Below are 20,191 nucleotides of genomic sequence, written 5' to 3'. Positions count from 1 at the left end.
TCGGTTCTCTTTCACATATGATCATGATATATATAAAAGTCATCATAAAATTTTATCAGCACATAAATAGGCTAAACTTCATATTCTTGTGCATGATCTAACCATCAAAATATTAACCTAACTGCAAAAGTGTCAGCGCTTTTATGTTTAATGACTGCCGTCTAGTGGACATGACAAAGTACTGCAGGGCAAAGATGCGGTACTGTATTGTGAAACGGTTTGCTGTCAAATTAATAATCTGTTATTGTATTTAAATGTTATTTTATTAACACATTTTTTATTAAAGCATTATTATTATTATTATCATTATTATCATTTATTGTTGAAGGTAAATCACCCCAATAAAGTAATTTGAAATTGAAAAATAAAACTCATACATATTTATATAAACTACAAGGAGGTCTAAATGGGTCTAATTCATGATCTATTTATGAGATACGTATATTGTCTGTTACAAACCCAAACCTCTACACCAGGGTTGTCAAACTCAATTCCATGTAGGGCTGGAGACAGACTTTTGTTCAGCCCTGCTCCAGCACACGTCATGTGGTTATCAAATAAGTATGACGTACTTGACTAGTTGGATCAGGTGTGTTTAATTAGGGTTGAAGTTAAACACTGCAGGGCTCCAACACTCCAGGAACTGAGTTTGACACCCCTGCTTTACACAATATAGCCTTCTGCAGCATCTGGCAGTAAAGCAGTGCTTCTCAAACTGTTGAGTGAGCCCAGCCCTGTACATGTCGCCATCATCTATCACACCTGATTCAAATCATCAGCTCATTAGTGGAGACTGCAAGACCTGAAGCGAGTGTATCAGATATAGGGAGACATACAGAACGTGCACTGCTGGGGCTACTTCATGGAGAGGTTTTAGAACCCTGCACTAAAGCAAATAGGTGAAATAAGTCCACTGTTGCTCTCGTTCTCAATCGCAAACGCACACCTCTAAACTATGTTCTCAGACACTCATCAGCGGCACCCGATGTGGCCAATGTCCCGTAACGCGCATTAGTAATGTCTGCATTTATTCACGGAGCACCGTGGCACTTTGAGAGGTGGGTGGGTGTGATGAAGCGCTGGTCATTATTCAGGTAATCTGGGCTGTTCGATCCATCACGCGCTCATGCGATGACGCTCGGGTCGCTGTTCTATGGGACGCGCGCGCAGTGAACGTGGGAGTCTCGCGCTGCTCGTTAAAGACTCATTTCAACATGCGCTCATCTCATTTTTTTATCTCATGAGAGAAAATAATTGCATCCGTCCAATATAGTGCATATTTTATTGCATGTGTGCACAAAAAATACAATAAAATCCCCACCGAAAAAAAACATTTAAAACGCCTTCAGTACTTAAAAAGACTCTTAAATCCATTTTCATGTTTTCTGTCCTCCAAGCTAACAAGAGCGCTTTATATTGGCCTAATTAGATTATACAAAAACCTAAAACACCAATCTTAAAAATGAAGACCAAATAGGTGGCTGATTTCAGATCAGCCTCCTCTTGTCCTAAAATAACTCACACAGACCTACATAAAGGTGCTGGAGAGTCGCCTGTCTGAATGGAATAAATGAGTGTTGTAGGCTAATATCTTTGAGATTTACTGAAGTAGAGCTGCTACACACGGTCTCGTTTGCTCTACCTGTGCGAATCCAGAAACCATGTCATCAGACGATCGGATTGCGACGAACAGCCAAACCGCAAAATCATTTTCATGCGCAAAAACAGACAGCATCAGGTTACCAGGGTGTTTATACTGACGGCCATAAACTCACACTCGTGTTTGTGTGTATGTGTGACTTTCCATAGGCCGCTGGGGAAACCTGCTTGGAAACAGTTCTAGTTTTGTTTTTATACACAGCTTTGCCGTGGAATTGGGCTACAATGTTACAGAGGGTTAAAGGTTTTAAAGAAGATGCTTTGATTTGGACAGTCTTTGGCTGTGCTTTTTTGGGGGTGGGCATATTTTCATAATACATTTGCTTATTTGGGCTTATAAGTGGTTGCCTCTCATAGAACATATGATGACTTAATCATAATTTTGTGTGCAACAGTGTTTCTGTCTGTTCCCTCAAACTGAGTACAACTTTTATTTATCAGTCTATTTTGATATCTTTATTCATTTGATTGCAGCATCTTTATGCCATTACAAGTTGTTTTTGATGCAACAGTAAGAGTTTTCTTAAATAATACAATAATTATAGAATATAAATATAATATAAAACAGTTGGCTTATGTTTTGGGCTTAGTGTTCCAGACTGGATGGCTTGGGCTTGTTTTTGAGGCATGGTCACTGAAAGACTGATACAAACTTATCCAGCAATGAAAAACGAATTACAATGACCAGAAAATTCAATAATATATTGATTTCTTCCAGTCTGTATAGTGTTAGCTATGACTAAAATAAAGCATACTTCCACATGGTTAATTACATTTACATTACATTTAGTCATTTAGCAGACACTTTTATGGCTGATCTTCTTGATGTTGAATAAAGCAAATCTGCAGGACCAGAAAGTCTTAATTAAACTGTGATTTGAACAATCTCAATTAGATAGCGACCCATAAAACAACAAAAGTTCAAAATACCTCTCATGACTTAGTATGATATTTAAATCTGTGATAAAGAATTCAGATCACATTGACACTAATAGTATAGTCTGAACAAACTCTGATCAGGGCAAGACAGCACAAGAGTTTGCCTCTGACAGGAGATGTTGTGTCAATCTTCATAGGTTTTCACCGGGAGTTTTCTCAGTTCTCCTTGAGGCCAAAATGAATTTTTCATGCACGTCCAGAGGGCTGTCCCGGTCTTATTGAACAAACATAGTGTAATATCCTGCCAACATATCTGAGGCCAGAGAGAGACATGGAAGGAACTCTGAGTTACTGTTGTTCCTGCATGCATGTTCTTCCCTTTCTGTCTTTCAAGCAATTCAAGTGTGTGTCCCGATGGCTGTCGGTGGCGACCATCATCCCCTACGCCCCACTTCACACCATGATAGTCCCCCCCGTGGTCACCCAGGAAACCGCAGGCTGCCCAGGCTGGCGCCAGTCCTCTCGCTGAGCTGATCAATACTGCAGCATTTCCTGCCCATTCACTCAGGTCACACACTCACCTCATTAATTATTACTGCCAACACTGCTGCTGGAGCACCCCGGGCACCCACAACACACACACACACACAAAGTCATCGGTTTTCAGACAAACATTTAGGTTTATGCCACCCCCTATAATACCAATGAGTTTCCCTATTGTCACAATGTTTGTTTGTCTTCTTTGATATTTCTACTGACTGAAATATCACAGGGAATCACAGAAATTTTAGAATAAAGAGAGAGATGATTTTTTTTTTTTTTTTTTAAGATAAAAGCGGATTTGGTGACTAAATGCAGAGAGTGTATGAGTCCAGTAAACTCGACTGTGTGCGACACACATCAGTTCCATATAAAAATCATCATCTATAGAGCAGGTCAGATTCAGAATCACAAACACTCCAAAGTTTGTTCAACATTAATCAAATGCATCAAACGAAACTGGATTCATAAATACACATCCATATTGAATCCACCTTCAGAACTTGGTGACCGTGCAGGCCATGTTTTCCAGTGCCGACCGAGCTTCTGATGGTGGGAAACACTTCATGGCCTCCAAGGTAACTGCACAGGTCAAGCCCCTGGCTCACGCCTCTTTTCATCTTTATCAGGCCCCGGAGCTGCAGAGCATGCAAGAATGAGGAGAACGTTTAATATCACTCCATCAAACTGACGAAACTGATATAGGAAACAATATTCTTTTAACCAAATGTAGAGGCAAGGAACTATTCGAAACAAGCAATTTCTACAGAGTCACAGGATTTGCTTGCAAAACAAATGATAGTGACACCTTATAAAACTGTAGAAATCTAAACATTAGCTAATGAGTTTGGTATAACAAAATAACAAATACTTTTTACTGCATTTGTTAATCTTGGTTAAATGGTAATGATAACGTAGTATGTATGAACAAATTAACTGAGCAATACTACATTCATAGCATTAACATTAATAAGTGGTGTAAAAATGTTGTTGAGGGTTTAGTTCATGATCCATAATGCTGACTAATGTTAACAAATCTAATATTTTATTGAAAAGAATACACTAATATTAAAAAGTTTGGGGTCAAAAATATATTTTACTGTTGCTTATTTTTTTTTAAATTAGAATATATTTTTTTCCAAGATTCTATTATGAATAGAAAGTTTAAAATAACATGATTTGTTATGATTTTCTTTTTGAACAATGCAAGTAATGTAACATCAACGTCACATTTGATCAATGTAATGCATCCTTACTGAGAAAAAAAGTATTCATTTCTTTCATTAAAAACTTATGGGCAGACCTTTGAGTAGTAGTGTATATTATCAATCTATTATTAAAAGATATGATCAACAGTCATAAATAACATACCAGAATAATCAATTATTAAACATAAATTAAATAAAAAAACAGAATGCTCCACACACTCTCACTTAAATGGTCTTGTAGTCCTTCACTGTCACATACAAACATGTTTTGCTGGAAGCCATTTTGCCGAATGAATTCTGGGATGTGTTGTGCTAAGAAGCCCTTGGGGGCCTCAAGTTAAAAACAGCGGAAGAGACCTGTTTCACTAATGTGAGCGAGAGAAAGCCAGAGAGAGGGAGACAGAGAGAGACGTGGATGTGGGAAGGTAGATGATGATTTCATTAACTGGTTCCTCTGTTTTCTCACTAATGTTTGCATAGCCACAGTTTTCTGTGACTTCAATATACAAAAAAAAAAAAAAAAAACCTCCCGAGACACACCAGACAGTGAATACCGGAGAGATTAATGTCATATTTATGTGCTGATAACAGAGATATGTGATGTGGGTGTGAGGTGTCTGTCTGTGTCCCGTTGAAGGAGAATCTTGTGTGATGTGGCTGTCAAACCGTCTCTCTGTCTCCTCTTCAAATAAACCTGCCACTCTATCCCCTGATATCCTGTTTCAACGGCGACCCGAGCTGCTTGTGCCTTCCTCCTCTTCCTGCCCCCTCCCCATCACCTCTATTTGTCTCCCCTTCTTTCGTTCTGTCTTTCTTCACCTTCTGACTTTGGAAATCAAATGTCTGAACTTGCTATCAGTTACAGAACAAACACCTCCTATCGGCTCACCGAGGGCTGGAACCACCAATATTCACAGCACCGGACGATCAGTGTAGGTTTTTCGGTGACCGATTCTTAAACTTTTACTTTACTTTTTGACTTTCGTCAAGATATAATTTCGTATGTTTATTAAGTTCTTTTCTTGGGGACTGTTGGTTGTCACAACAATAGGTAGTTTTAGGTTTCACCATCTTACAAAAATATATACTGAAGCATGAATATCTTCAACTTTGATTCTTTTTTTTTTTTAATTAATCATATGGATTAACTTCTCTTTCTGTTTGTTTGTAAACATTCACACACATGCTGGGAGCCTGGGAATGATTTCGTGAGTTACTCCTGGGGAATCGATTTGTATCATAACTATGAATGTTTCATCAGAAAGATTGTGGCTGAAATCATTGATTGGTGGCTTGAGCAGGTGGATTGATTTCTCTTGAATTCAATACACAATCTCATTTATTCATTGGCTGAGGGAAAATAATCAGTTGATTTAGTTGCTTTTACAGTGAAACCCATGAACACAAGTTCTCTGAATAAGACGACACTAAAATGAGGCACACATTATTTTTATTTTCCCTCTCCGTTTATCAAAAAAAAAAAAAAACAGAAGTCACTTGCCTATGTGTAATCAATCTGTCTAGCCATATTCTGGACCTGAAATGAAGAGAGAAAAATGTGAAGACCACAGGAGCCGAGTCCAAACTAAACACAGCCAGTTCTGACCCACTCTTCACGAACGGCTGTAGATCGGAGTTTAGCTACAAAGACACACACATATATCCATGAGTTTTATGTAATGAGCTTTCTTCACAAAGAGAAAACAGGAGAATGTAACTCAAGAGAAACAGCTTGTGCCTGCAACGCACGTGTGTGACTGCGCGTACTCACCTTGTGTCCCAGAGCGAGGTGTTTTCCGTACCCAAAAGCCAAATTCTGAGCCTCATTACCATGTCTGGCCAGCTTCATCACTGCCAGACAACTCTTGGCAAGCAAAGCACCATGAGACAGAAATGTTTGTTCTTCCCAGGATGCAACTGTTAGACTACCCTCCTTCAGAATACAGTAAAACTCAATCAAATAAGCATTAATCTATTAGTCAGTAACATTTCTTTCTTTGAAATATATTACATGTATAATGTAAATATAAATCTAACTATATATATAAATATATATAATTATAAATCTAACTATATATATAAATATAACTACATATATAAATAAAAATATTGTAAGATATTAATCAATAATAAGACATGTTTCTTCAGCAATGAAAATTCAGCTTTCCCATCATAGAAATAAATTATATAGTCAAATATATAAGCATTATTAGATTATTTTTATTTTATTATTTTAACTGTATTTGTATCAAATAAATGTGGTCTCAGTGAGCATAAGAGACTACTTCCGAAAACAAAGATAAATAAAATAAAAATAAAAAAAAAGCTTACCTACTTACATTTTTTTGAACAGTATTGTTTAACAAGATTTGGGGAACTAGGATAGATCATAAAACAAATCTCCAAAACAATTCTATAAGAAAACATTTAGAAACACTGAGTTCATTTCCTAAACAAGCAGAATGTTGTATGAAACTTTAAGGATGCCACACTGAACAAAAAAGAGTGAACTACAAAATGTTTGTTTGGCAGCGGTGGGTAACAGGAGGAGGGAAGGTGGTGCAAACGTCTGCTTGGAAACATCTCCTCTAAAAAGGGTAAAAAAAAAAAAATCTCTCTCCCTCCTAGTCGCATTTCTCTCACATAAACATGGCCTGCTCCATCACTTTTCCTCCTCCTATTCCTCGTCTCGAACAGGGAACTTTGTCATTCATTATTTACTGTGAGCAGTTTGCAGATGTTTTAGTCAGTCTGTGTTTCGCTCTGTTTGGAGATGTTTCACTTGTCCAGTCTTAGCTCTGTTTTGAAAGCTTTGAATATGAAACATTAAACAGATTCCTCTGGTACTCGATTTTAATTAATTTATGAGGAAAATCAAGCTTAATCTTAGAAATGACACATATTGCACATTTCATAGATGGCTCAGTTTATCAAAGCAATAAACCAGAGGTTGTTGCCTACAGTAATTTACATATTCCTTTGAGTGGTTGCTTCTATAAAACAGGTGACACAACAGGAATATAACAATAGACAATGTTTCATAAACAGACACAATTTTGTTCAAAAGTTTACTTTTTTACGTTTTTGAAGGAAGTCTCTTGTATGTACCCATGTTGCATTGATTTGATTAAAATACAGTAAAATATTAAATATTATAAAATATTACAAATGTATGAAACTTTTGTCTGTTTGAGTACATTTTTTTAATTGTATTTATTCCTGTGATGGCAAAGCTGAATTTTCGCCAGTCTTCAGTGTCACGTGATCTTTGAGAAATCATTCTGATATGCTGATTTGGTGATCGTCATACCTCTGCAGAACTGGAGCTCTCGTGATAGATTCCTTGCACCACATCTTCGACTGCACTGGAGATCAGCTCCACCACCTATAACAAACATTATAACATTATAACACTCAGACTACCAACATATTTTCCACATAAATCAGGCCTCTCCGAATAAGAGTGTTAATACCGGATCAGCCCCATCTGTACTGAAATTAGTATTTCTTAGGACATGGGCTGTTTAGGAATATGGGAAGACATTTTTCCAGTCCACTCAGTCTAAAAGAGCATCAGAGGGACGCACAGATAGAGTAACCAGCCCTTCAGTTATTAAACAGATGGTCAGTCAAAACAGTGCAATGTCCAGAGTATGCAGACCTTAATGAGGAATCTGACATCTGCACAAGCCTTATTGAGTCTAGTCCAGATTATTACTATTGACTTAAATTTAAGTTCTACAAATTCAAAAGTTATAGGAAATAGTTTGATAGTGTTTTTGCATATTTAAAAGCTTAAAATCATTCCCGAAACATTATAATTAAAAAGAGACAGTTCTATTCAGTTCATTTCTTCTAAAGCCCTCTGGATCATGTAGTAACTATAGTGCTCCTGGGGGGAGCGCTACACCGTTACATCTACTCCACAACAAATTCAGTCAGCTGGACTGAGTCACTGACAGCTCCTTCTTTCATTCAATCACATGCTTTCCTATCCCTTGCATCCGTCGCCTTAGCCTAAATTCTCCACCTCTTTTTCACCCTTCGTCATTCTTTTTCCTCCTTTCCCGAAAGGCCGGCCAGTTGAATCATAAGACCACAGGCAGAATCTCCAGGGAACTAGATTAGCGGAGGCCTTTCTTCTAGACACTCAGCTATTCCTCATATTCAAGATTATGTTACTCCTCTCCATTCCCCAAACTTTCTCTCTCAAACTTTGTTTTTCTCACTCTTTCCTTCTCTCATTTTCTCTCTGCCCTCTGAGTAACCAGATATTTGAGGAAACATTGAGGAACTTGACTCCTCTACCCAGAGCCCAGAGAAGACAGAGAGCCCCTATAGTGCGGCCAGATGTGCTGCTTCACACACTCCACATGGAGAAATTAAAGTGCACGTGTGTGTGTGTGTGTGTGTGTGCGCGCATGTGTATTTGAACTGTGCTTGTTAACGTTTATGTCTTTTGTGTGAGTTTGCACGTGTATGTATGTGTGTGTTTGAAATGGGGGGGGGGGCTTTTTTTTGGAAAGTATCAGATAAACTGCCCTCCCTCTGTCTCGTCTCATTCCCAAATCCAGCTGGAGTCTGGTTTCGCCGACAGGTCTGTGAGGAGAAGAGGAGACAGCCGCTCATGGATCCCTTTACCGTTTATACTAGTGTTGAGCCAGAATCCCACTCTCTCACTCACACACACACACACACACACACACAGTCTACTAAGTCAGGATCCCACTCAAGGCCACGATACATAATACAGATCAATCAAGGGGAAAAAGTGCTTTGCTGCGGAGAGGGAACGTCTGATTTCCACCGCTAATGCTCTCATGCTAACTGAACTGCTAATGCAATGGGGCCTCGCCCTCATTTACATAGACAGCAGCTTTAAGAGGGAGATGCGTTCGGACGGCTCTGCCTGAATGAATGTCAGTTACATCAAGGGACTATTAGAAAACCGAACGCGTCAAATATATTTTTTTATCTCTTTTTCTAATTGTAAATTAAAGCTGCGGTAGGGAACTTTTGACGCTCTAGCGGTTAATAAACATAACTGCTTGCGTCTTGCGGAAGAACATCGTAGCCGGAGCTACTTCTCTCTGTTTATGTCTATGAAGAATCACAAAGGTACTGGGTTACTCCGCCGCGGTACCCCCGAAGCAATCTAAAATAGTCTGAATATAAACACTTCTTATAGGTGCACCCTAGTGATTCAGGACAACCCGAAAACACGGTTTGGAAAATGGATTCATGGTGTACTCACTTATTATGTTCATTTTTCTACATTTTGAACACAAACAAAGTTACGGACCGCAGCTCTGATTGGTTATTTTTTACCGGGAGGGCATGACTTTCTGCAAATGGCAATAGGACCACTGGGAGGAGCCAGAGGAGCTTGATTTTTTTCACCGATTATCTGTCTCATATTCTACTGTCAGGACATAATGACAGGTTTAATAAATATGTAAAAAAAATATTTTTTACAAAAGTTCCCTACAGCACCTTTAATCTGTGGAAGTTTGACTTCTAGCTAAAGAGTCTGATCTCTGATTGGCTGGACATCCTGTCAGTCAGTCACTACTTCAGTGGGTCAGAACAGAGTGTGTGTGGTTTAATCATGGTTCGCTGCACAACAGGTTCAGTTTCAGACAAAACAGGATTGTGTGTGTGTGTGTGTTCACTAAAGATGAGGGCTTAAAATGACCTTCAGTCCACAGTTGCTAATGGTGATTAAACTAAGAAAATGTATCAAGCGCAAATATTTTTAACTGACAATGAAACTACATTTTGCAGTATTATATTTTTTATCATTAGTGACAATTAGCATCAGTACACATACACTATTGTTTGGGGTTGGTAAATATTTTTATTTGATCAAATACAGCAAAAACAGTAATATTATGAAATATGATTACCATTAAAATCCCTGTTTACTATTTTAATATGCTTAAAAATTTAATTTAGGACTTTTAACCTGAATTTTTCGGAAGTAATTACTCCAGTCTTCAGTGTCACATGATCCTTCAGAAATGATTCTAATATTTGCTGCTTAAGAAACATTTCTCATTAAAATCATTGTTGAAAAAAAGCCATGTTGCCTAATATTTTTGTGGAGACTGTGATTTTTTTAAGGATCTTTGTTGCATAAAAAGTTTTAAAAAAACCAGCATTTATTTGAAACATTATAAATACCCTTACTTCTAATCAATTTAATGCATCCTTGCAGAATAAAAGTATTTCTTTAAAAAAATACTGATTACTTTTGAACCATAGTGTATATGTCTTCACCTGTCTGTAAAACTGTCCATCTAAAAAAAAAAAAAAAAAAAAAAAAAGTTTACATTACAAGGTTCAAACCATCATTGTGCAATGTCAATTTTAATAAACAAATATATAACAGATATTTAAATCATTGATGTAGACAGAGACGGACAAAAAGGTAACGTTTTCAAAATAATAATTTAATAAATAGAACTTTACTTAAATCTTTAACTAGAGTTAAAGTGGACACTGAGGCATCAAAAAGCATTAAACAGGTGAGAGATTTTCTCTCTTGTCCAGCAGGAGGTGCTATAGAACACGCCAATACATTCTTCTAATCCCACTGTATTACACCACACCATATTAATCACACAGATAAAATCACGTGCAAGACCTGACTGTAAGCTGTCTGAATGCTGAGCATTCTCAGCAAATACCGATTCTGTTCTTTATATTAGTGCCTCAATCTACTGATCGCCTAAATCCCCAATCAGTCATTTCCATGTCCGCTCGTGCACGCATTAAAATGAGTGTGCGTGCGTGTGTGTGAGGCTACGCAGAAGGAAAAGAGTTTGTTTTCTTCCACAGGGAGAGTTGCATTCTAGAGCCTCACTTGGTGACAGATCCTTTCAGCATACTCCTGCTTAGTGCATCTGAGTTACACACACACATAGACATGAAATTGTAGGGTTTGTAGTGCAAATCCCTTTTTACTTAGTGTGTTAATACTATAATATAACAAGCAACTTCCTCTAAAACAGTGAATCCCAACTAGTGGCACGTGTAGGTGTACTTAAGTAGATCTTGGAAAGAGTGCCATTTGTATGATGGTGAATTGATATCTCAATTCAGTAACCTATAATGGTCTTCATTTTTAGCTAGCGAGAACAGAACGAGTTAAAGGTAACACACTTCAGGATAATTAGAGCTAAATCAATAGAAATCTAGGGGTGCATATATCAGAAAAAAAGAACACTGCTCTAAAATATACTGATGTATCCCACCATTACTTTATATCTGTACTGGCTATTCATAACGCTGTTAGATATTCAAAAAGATGCTCTAGTGAGATGCTGTAACCCTGAACGGAGTGAGGCAGTGGGGCTGCTGGCCACATGCAGTTAGACGGTGCTTTGACTGCGACTCTAATTAGAGCTGGAGGAGAGCACTGACACTTAATGAGGGGTGTAGGAGACATATGCTCACACACTCGCACACACACATATAGAGCGCAAGAGAATGAGGGAGAATGCAAGTGTGGAAATTAGCACGAGAGGACACACAAAGCATTCAGCGTGGAGAACAAAGTCTTTGAGAAGGAAGTCAGGAGCTGGTGAAATGATTTTTTTTCAGTGTTTTGCATAAAAACACAAATGTGATAGGAGAAAAAGTGGCTCACACCTCCAGCATGAAAATATCTTTTTTTTTTTTTGCTACATTCTTGGTACAAAAACACCAGAAGTACGCTACATGTGACAAGACCTCTATTTAGGAATTACTGGGATGTTCTCAATTGGATCAGTTATTCAGCCTGTACTCATGTATTTCTTAATCTTGAAAATACTAATAAATAAACAAAAATAAATAAATGTAATAACCCTTCCCTTTTCTTTTAAGATTTGTATATATATATATATATATATATGTATGTATATATATATATATATATATATATATATATACATACATACATACATACATACATACATATATATATATATATATATATATATATATATATATATATATATATATATATATATATATATACATACATACATACATATATATATATATATATATATATATATATATATATATATATATATATATATATATATATAATGTCCTTATCTTCAAATGTCTGATGCCATTACGATGAATTAAATTTTTTTTTATAAAAATGCTCACTGAGGTTTTACTTGATTCATATTTTTTTAATCAAATATACAATAACAACAGCAATTCACTGAAATTTTATTACAATTCAGAAGAAATGTTTTCTATTTTAAATAATTATTTTATTATATTTTAAAATGTTGTTCTTTCTTTTGATGGCAAAGCTTTTTCAGAAAGCTTGATAAAAAAAGAGCACAGCATTCATTTAGAGTAGAAATAATTTGTAACAATATAAATGTCTTCAGATGTCACTTTTCCATCAATATACAGTAATGCAATCCAGTTGAATAAAAGTATTAATTTCTTGAAAAAAAATATTACTGTTCTCAAAGCTTTGAATGGTAGTATGTGATAGATAGGAAAATGTGTAGTGTATGGATTATTATTTATGCACAAATTTTACAACAGGGAACTCAGAGCAGGGTTTCTTTCATTACTGAGTCTGGAGCAAGCAGAGAACAGGCAATGGAAAAACAGGAAATTCGCTAACAGGAAATCGCCACTCAGAACAGCCATCTTGTTCCCAAACGGCATGTCTGTGAGGGGGCCGTCAGAGTTCACCCACACCTTCAGATTAACAATCCCACGATGCACCAGAAAGGCTGTGTGAATCAGCTCTGTGATCTCAGCCAAGTTCCTCTGACTGACAAAGAGACAGAAAGGGAGAAATATTGTGATTCTGAGAGGGTATTACATCTATAAACAGTCCCAGATGCTATAGCACACTTTATACGGAAAGGGAGTGAATTTAGCCCAAACGTTCTTCTGCATAACAAATAAACCAGAGAGAGTGTCCTGTTGACCATAATGCACTTCACAAAATACCAACTGCCACTGATTATCAGTCAGACAAGCCCGATTCTCACAACGGCATCACGCGGATGTTATAATCAAATGTTGATTTTCCGGGTTCAGCTTGGACCACTGAGGTCTCAGTGATAACCCCAGACCCCAGAGAGAGATGTTAGCATTGATGACCACTTACCTTTCCTTCAGAGTGAGAGACGTGGAAAGAAAAGAGGGTAAGAGAATGAAGAAGAAAGATATTTGATGAAGGGATTCTCTTCAGTTCGGCAATGTGAGAGAATCGCTGTGGCCATTTCTGCTCACATACACACACAAGTGCTAGTCAATGCTTGGGTAATTACAAAGCACTGCAATAATTCTTGTTGTCATTTAATGCTGTTCTTTAATGGACCATCTCCTGGGCTCAGTCATCCCTATTGAGCACAGCTCCCCTGTCCATGCTGCCACCGATCCCGGGCAGTTTCACTTCAGCTGACACTGGCATGTTGGCTGAGTAAATACAGATCCGAGATGTCGATGTGGCTTACAATGGATGAGGTTTACTGGGGAAACTCAAACATACTTTAAAGAAGAGTAATTGTATGTATCTATCATCTCCGGGATCTACTTGTTTCTTATCTTGATAAATATGAAATGTCAACTTTTTGCAAGCCTAACCAATCCTGAAGGATACAGTCAAGCCCCACCGTGAATGAATATCCCGTTTCACTCAAAAATGCAACTGATTATGGAAGTAAAATGGGAGAAAGGCATTTTATTTGGACCATAAATGCAGGTCAAAAGTTATCTTCTACAAAAGATTTATGATCTCAGAGCCTGAAAAAAGTCTCTAGGGCTACGTTCACATGTGACACGGGTCTGTTATTTAAAGATATCGTGAACAACCCAAATCATCTTAAATGTGACATTTTTAATTAAAATGAAAAGAGGCCTGAATTTAAAAATAAAGAATAAAAAAATACAGTGTGATCTGTAAAAACTAGATTTTGAAGAAAAAAAGAAAATCAAGAATTTAAAATACAACATCAATAGCACAAAATACATAAAATATGACTTTAAGTCAGTTTTGTAAAATAATGTAAAAAATTACAAATGCAAAAATGAAATGTAATTAAAAATTAAGAAGATAAAAAAAAAACAGTCTGATATGTTTTATCATTCATAATCATTCACAATCATTGGCATGCTTCATTTCCATTAGTGTGGAAGACAATGAGACATAATGCCAATAATACAATTTCGGCTCCTTTCCGCCTCCTTGCCCTTGTTCTTAACTGATGTGTAATTTCACAGCAGCCTCCACAGAACATCAGGTTCTTAATGATTTCCTCCATTTATTTAATTCAGATTAACACGCCAAGTTCGATTATCTTAATGCCCCATTTAAAAGTTCATGTCAGTCCCGTAAAAAAACAGGCAACATTCAGCTGCAGAGTGAATGTGACTAAGGTGTATCCTTCTCAACACCTTGTGGCTGCCAGCATTGAGTTGCTGATTTAACCACTGATTAGTAATACTGATGATATTTGAAACTAGTGTTTTTGAATGTATAGTTTTCTGTACTGAAATTATTTTTATAGTCTTTGTCTCCTTCATCTTTGAACTGGCTGCAGTGTGCAGACAGACGGAGTAGAATCAAAATCAAATTTTCCCCCAAATCTACAGCTACAGTTTGCTGTCTATGTTTTTTATTTTTTTGGAAGTCAGTGGGAGGGGCGGCACAGAAAGTATAAATAGCCTCAGAACTCAGTTGCATAGCAACCGATGCCATGGCGGCAGAGGGGTTCCGCCCCCCTGACACGCCCCCTTTCTCTGTCTGCTCCATTTTCTCTGCCAATTTAACTCTGAATTGCAGTGGAGCGTGTGCCTGCAAGCTCACAGCAGATCACCTTAGAGGTCAAGATGTCAATTGACCAAAAGCATCACTAAACCAGTCACACAGTATCTCAGCCAGTTGATGTTTTAATGAAAGATCACAGATGTTTTTGCTTCTAAACTAGTTATGATGCGAGTTCAACTATTAACACAAGAGACACACAAAACACCACCGAATCCACCTACCCGTATAACTGCCAGCACTTAATAAGAATTTCTGTTTAGTCTGCTCTATTCAGCATACGGTATATCATGTATATTAAAAGTTAATATATACCTTTGAAAATGTTAGGCTTGGTAAGATTTGTATGTGTGTGTGTGTGACATATCAGGACACAACTCTGTATAACGACATGGGTATGACACAGGTATTACAAGGAGAGGGTAACTTATGAGATAACCCATGTCTCCATTTTCCAAAACGCTTATAAATCATACAGAATGAGTTTTTTTGAGAAAGTAAAAATGCAAGTTTCATGTGTGTGTGCGTGTGTGTTTGTGTGTGTGTTTGTGTGTGTGTGTTTGAAAGAAGTCTCTTACACACACCAAGGCTACATTTATTAGAAAAAAACACAGAATTAAAAATATTGTGAAATACTATTATAATTTAAAAACCTGTTTTCTATTTAAATATATTTTCAAAGGTAATTTATCTGAATTTAGTATAATTTGTTTTTACTTTATAAATGTCTTTACTGTCACTTTCAATCAATTTAATGCATCCTTGCTTAATAAAAGAACTAATATCTGACCCAAATTGTAGACCTTAGTGTTTATAACAAAAAATAAATAAATATAAATAAATAAACATCTATGTTTATGTGCATGTCTTCTTACCTAATCAAACAATGTAACCATCTTAAGTGAGTGTATACATTTTTCATGCACTTTTAGAAATTTCATTCACATGTTGGTCTTTCCACCCAGTGAAATCTTAACATTTCCTTTAAAAAGGTTTACCCTTTCAAATGTGACTGGCTTCCACCAGGATGCCATAATGTCTAATAATCTAAACAAATTCAAGAGGACTTTAGGAGATAATCAAGCAAACGTTTAGTGACTACAATTCCTTTTTTTTTTTCAGCTTTCGGATACAGCCTAAATCTGCTGAATGTCACAATCGACTATCATACATCCCTTAAAAGAACTGTCGAGCAATCATTCAAACAGACATCTCTCTCAATAAGAGGCACTCGTGCATGTATGCGATCACACACACACACACACACACCACCAAACCATGAGCATTTCTGTCAAAGTCAACATACACACTAACCATCCACCTCATATGCACACATAACCATACAACACAGTGTGTGTGAGAGAGAAAGTGACTTGAAGGGACATTTTACAAATGCTGCATGTCAAGGAGGAGGAGAGCAGCACAGCAATTCATCCATCACCACCATCAAACACACCTCGAACCAGGAATGAGAGAGAAAAAGGTGGCATCGGAGGAGGGAGGGAAGGGTGAAGTTAAAAGGAAAGAGAAAAATACAGACAGAGAGGAAGAAAAAAGCTCTGTGTGCTAGAAAGAGGTAACTAGGCTACCACAGATATGTTTAGTCTTTACTTACCCTCATGTTGTTTTAAACCATATGCTTTTTTTTCTCCTAATCACAAAAGGAGACATTTTGCTAAAAAATTATTGTCTAAAGCACAATAATAGTATCATAAAAGGGGTCCAGACAATGTGTGAATCATAGAAGAATGTTAATGGGATCACCGAGTTAAACAATTCAGTCCAACTGTAATAATTCATTGTGAATCAGATCAACTGATTCACAGAAGAAGAAAAAAGATTCAGAAGAATATCTGATTTGTTAATGAATCTTCAAAACTGCTCTCTTCTCTCCTATATATTGATATTATTATCAGCAAACCAAACGGTTAAATCCAAATGTAAATGAATCACAGAATCAATGATTGTAAACAGATTAACTGATTCATGGAAAAGATCCACATTTCTTAATTCAGAAATATGTCTGACATCATTCTCTTCTATCTTAAATTAGGGTCTATTTGTCAAACAAGACAAGCATACAACTTTAGAACATTTGGAATATAGTGCATTATATTGAAAAGATTGGACAGGATATTTTTCATTAATTCATTTTTGTGTTCCACAGAAGAATTAAGTCATACAGGAGTAACTAATAAAAATTTGGGGTAAACTGTCCCTTTAAATGAGTGTAATTGTTTGTTTGTGTTTATGTGTGTTTCACCCTCACTCACCTCACCCTTTTTTTAACACACACACACACACAATGGGACAATCTTGAGTCTAACAAGGCTCAGGGCAACTACATCATCATCTTGTTTCCATGACACCCACCTTCCAGCTGTGGAACTATGAGGTCACTTCCTCTTTAGAGGGAAATGTGGGGTTGTAGAAGTAAGAAAATGAGGGGGAAAACAGAGGAGTGTAGCGATGAGTGCTGGTCCCTCCTCTCACATGCTTTGACACTCTCTTTCCCAACTCGGCAAGAGAGAAAGAGTTCATTCAGACATCACACACACACACACACACACACACACACATACGCACACACACTCACTGCCAAGTACAACAGCCGCTTCTGGTAACTCCCTGGCACTGCAGCCAAAGGACTTCTTTCAAACACACACACACACACACAACAGCCTGTTTAGAGCAAGAGTCCTTCTGAAGCGCAGCAGTGGAAGTGGTTGCACAAGAGTGTGTGTGCTGCATGTGTCAATTTCTTGTCCTTAACTGGACATAATTTACCCTACACACTTTCATATCCTGTTTCCGATGATCTGTCTAATACACACACACACACACATACATGCAACACAGTTACCATAGATCTTGTTTTCCAATAAACCTTGTTCTCTCCAAATTCAATGCTACATTTTAAAAACAAATGGCATGCTCTTTTTTTCACTTTCGCTTATGGAAAGAGAAACGGCTACATTTCTAATTGGCCTCAGGTGAAATGGGAACCTCATCGTCTCCGTAATACAATCTTCAATGGCCTGTAGCTTTCATGGTGTCCAAATGAAAAAAATTCTGTAAAGCTGATGCCCGGATACTGGCCAAGTATATGTTTTTTTCTTTTTAAAATGTATATTAATCTCTCTCCACCTCTAAACACACACAAGCAAGCACTTGTCATATGCTGACATTGAATACTTTTGGGAATCTGACATCTCCTGCGGTGTGATATACTATACTCCTAAAACTGACATGCTATACTAGATCTAAAACTGCTGATGGCGGTCTGTAAAACAAAATAATTGGGATATGATATCAAACCGGCTACATGAAAATACAGCTACAACTATGAAAACCACATCTGACACATTGCGACTTGAAGTTTCTTCATCAGGGTGTGAATGTCAGCGGGTAAACTTTATTTAAAGGGTGAAAACAACTTAAACAAACAGTGTCTGCTGTAATACAATACCTCACAAGTGTATTAGATTTATTTCATAGACTACAAAGGCTTCTTCACAGAGCAGCAGAGAAGGTAACTGTATATTTTTTGATTGCTTAAATAATATTTCGCCCATTCTTTTGTAATTACCATGACTTTCCATAACCTTGAGAGTCCGCATGGAATATTTGTGCTTTTAAAAAATGCATTTGTCACCAGACCAGACCATTTAAAATGACCTACCGAGGGCAAAATGTGTCCTGTAAAGCCTGAAAGAGTTTACTGAATCTTATCTTTTTTTAAAAAAAAGTGTGCATATGTGTTTTATATCATACTTGAGACATCAGGATTTTATGCTCCATATATTATGATATATTGAGAATGTGGAGCTGATACTCAAAAAGGGGAAAAACTCTCAAACTAAGCCAAAAAATGCAATTGGGTTAAATGTGTTATTTATAAATCTTAAAAGTAATATGAAAGTCTTAAGATTTTACAGCAAAAAGAAACGTTTACTACATGGACATGTTTAGACTCAAAGGACCTTTACTTTCTAAACAAGTATTAATTGTTAATCAGAGGCTAGGATCCAAATGTGTGCAAGAGGTGTTTCAGCAAAGTTTTGATCATTTAGATCATTCAGAGATCTAGAAAATCACGTATTAAATATGATATAGTTGGCTTTACAAGGTTGCAAATGAGATTTAGTCTATGGACATGTTATGCATATACTAGCAATGTCCATAGATTACACAGACAGTCCTCCCCCTCTCCATATTCTATTCTCTTGCTGTCCTTCAAACATCTTTCGGTCTGGTCTCCCTCCCTCCCTCTCTCACTCACTTTTACTAAGCCTTTGTGTGGCAGCAATCATTTCTCACTAATGGTCAAAGCTACAAGCTGTTGGAGCACCATGACCCTTAGAAAAAGAAAGAAAGCTATCCACACCTGGGGTAGATCCCGCTGACCATACTGTCACAAATCAGGTCACTGTTACTGGGACATGGACTGGCTGCTTTTGACATTAGCAGCGCGATGAAACCTCGCATTATTAGCTGAATTAAATTTAAAATAAATTCTGAACGTTTAAAAAGAAATCAGTGTCACACAATCATTTAGAAGTATTTCTAATATGGTCATTTTGTTCTTAGAAAACATTTCTTATTATCAGTGTTGAAAACAGCTGCACTGCTCAATTCTTTTTGGAAACCGTGATGCATTCTTTTTTTCAGGATTCTTTGATGAATATGAATATTTATGATGAATATTTAACACATCCTGGCTGAATAATAAGTATTAATTTATTATTATTTTTTAATTATTGATTCAAGGCAAGAGCATCAACTGCACATACATATTTGAGATCCTTTAATGAGTCAGGCTAACTATTGGTCAGTACTCTGTGCTGACGGCCATGACTCCCCATCAAACCCTTCAGAATGAGAAATAATGGTGATATGAAGAGGAGACATGTGATTCATCAACTAATTAAAGAACCATAATGATCAAAAGCAGCTAGAGATTGTAGAGTTTCTCCAGGATCTGCTTCAGAGCAGTGTTCAGCTCACTGCTGAATCACACTGAATTATAATTTAACACTTGCACTTAATGCACATAAGAACAGCCATAAAAAAGTAACTTTTTATTTATATGTTGTTCTATAAATCAAGG

General features: G+C 36.9%; 1 pseudogene; it reads right to left on the bottom strand.

The window, feature by feature from the left end:
• Nucleotides 1-3,423: 3,423 nt before the first annotated feature.
• LOC128026585 (all trans-polyprenyl-diphosphate synthase PDSS2-like) lies at nt 3,424-19,569 on the bottom strand (annotated as a pseudogene).
• Nucleotides 19,570-20,191: the final 622 nt, after the last annotated feature.

The sequence above is a fragment of the Carassius gibelio genome, chromosome A13 (genome assembly GCF_023724105.1).
Source record: "Carassius gibelio isolate Cgi1373 ecotype wild population from Czech Republic chromosome A13, carGib1.2-hapl.c, whole genome shotgun sequence".
Taxonomy (NCBI): domain Eukaryota; kingdom Metazoa; phylum Chordata; class Actinopteri; order Cypriniformes; family Cyprinidae; genus Carassius; species Carassius gibelio.
This window is presented reverse-complemented; position numbering and strand designations above follow the sequence as displayed.